Raw genomic sequence first — 1,942 nt, 5'->3', positions numbered from 1 at the left:
AATAAGCTATGTGTGTAGGTATCGTAGTCTATTTTTCATCACCGGATATGGAGCGTTTTCGCCGAATGTGGCACGTTACAGATTTATTTGTCTCTTTGCTCGGTTTATGAGCTGCATTGAAACTTAAGATTTTGCTACACTTTTTAATAATATGGCCGTATGTATAGATTGATGCAGAGGCCGGAGATAAACCTTTTTTTTAAATAAAAATAAAAAAAAGTTGCCACGTCTGGTGTATCGATGCGGGAGCAGCTTTTAAATGTTTCAATCTGCCACTACAACCATCTCAATCTGTTCCATCATGGTGACTTTTCAAGAAGTTTTGGGAGGACATTTGATCCATGGCTTAGAGGTGGCGCGCGGCACCAATTCTGCTGGAGAGAGACGATGGTCATATACACAGAAGAGGAAGTCATGGCGATATCATCTTTCTAACAAGCCGGGGAGAGGTCGGTATATTTCTTTTAGCGATTTTGGACGCATCAAGTCGACGGCACTAGCTTGTCTCTTATGAAATAATGAGCAGCGTTTTATCTCCAATACCCTGACTTGTTTGTCTATCATCGTAGGTGAGCTCATACTCTACTTGGTCATGATGCGACATGGACGTGGCAACTATCGACAGACGCGAAGTGGACAGAGAACACCGCGATCCCCACTCTCAAAGCCTTCTCTCTGCGAGTCTACGACCCAAAGCAGGTGATCATCGCTGGCGGCGACCAGGACGCCGTGGTGATATCTCCTTCCGGTGTCCTACTGGCGTCCATCGACCTCCCTGTGCCGCCGACTCAAGCACTAATCCTCGAGGATTTCTCCGGCAATGGGCTGACTGATTTCATCCTGGTGACATCCGGGAGAGTGTATGGATTTGTGCAGACGAGGCGGCCCGGGGCGCTTTTCTTCGGCATGCTCGTCGGCTGCTTGATCGTCGCGATCGTGGTGATACTTGTTTCTCTGCACTCAACTCGTCGAACAACGGTAAACCAAGGTCTTCTTCGACCGACTACAGGTGACTACGACGGCGGTATTCTGCTGGGAGGATCTTGTGAACATCCCCGGCACGGCAGTGAGGAGATGTTATAGTGTTGAAGCTAGACTTTTACAGTAGTTTGCTGGAGGTGTTTAGCTTGTGTCGTGTAAGTATTTGGGTTGGTGAACTTTTGTTGTTCTTCCATATAATCCTTCGTTTGCATTAAATCTCAAGTGTATATACCTGAAGATCCCGTAAGATAAAACACACCTGAAGCTATCGAGAGTATATACTCAGGCTGCAGCGTGTCTCCGAAGCCAAGGATAAGGCAGAGAAAAGTGATGATATTTAATTAGAACTTGTATCCAAATCAATTAATCCATGAACAAATTTCTTCTAACTAAAAGCCATCAATTCAAGGGCCACTTAGCCGAGGCGTGCGATGGATTTCAAATTTGTATGCATGCATAATTTGTGAGTAAAGCTATTGATTAAATCTTAGGGAGTCTTCTGCCATGAAAGAAATGAGAATTTCGCATTCCTTCTCGTGCAAAAAGGGAGCTTGGAAAGCATATAAGAGAAATAAATAGAACAATTACTTTACACAGGCAAGGAGATACTAAGGGCCTGTTTGGTCCATTTTTTTTTCGAAAAGGGGGGCTTCCCCGGCCTCTGCATCAGCATGATGCATACGGCCATCTTATTAAGCATAAAATAGTCCACAAAGTCTCCAAGTCTCAAGGTTGTCAACAAGAAAAGTAAGAAAAGGCTCACACAGAGCCCGAAGGCTAGATACACAAGCTAGCCAAAGCACTTATACATCACAGCCGTTTGGCTCCCAAAATAGACAGGTAAACTAATTGCCTATCCTGTTACACGACCGCCATCCAAACCGGCTGAATATATCCCGAGCTACCATCTCCCATCGGATAGCAGCAGTAACCAAAAGCTCCCTGGCCTCCGTCGGAGTGA

The sequence above is a fragment of the Triticum dicoccoides genome, chromosome 7B (genome assembly GCF_002162155.2).
Source record: "Triticum dicoccoides isolate Atlit2015 ecotype Zavitan chromosome 7B, WEW_v2.0, whole genome shotgun sequence".
NCBI classification, from domain to species: domain Eukaryota; kingdom Viridiplantae; phylum Streptophyta; class Magnoliopsida; order Poales; family Poaceae; genus Triticum; species Triticum dicoccoides.
Note: the sequence above shows the minus strand (reverse complement) of the source record.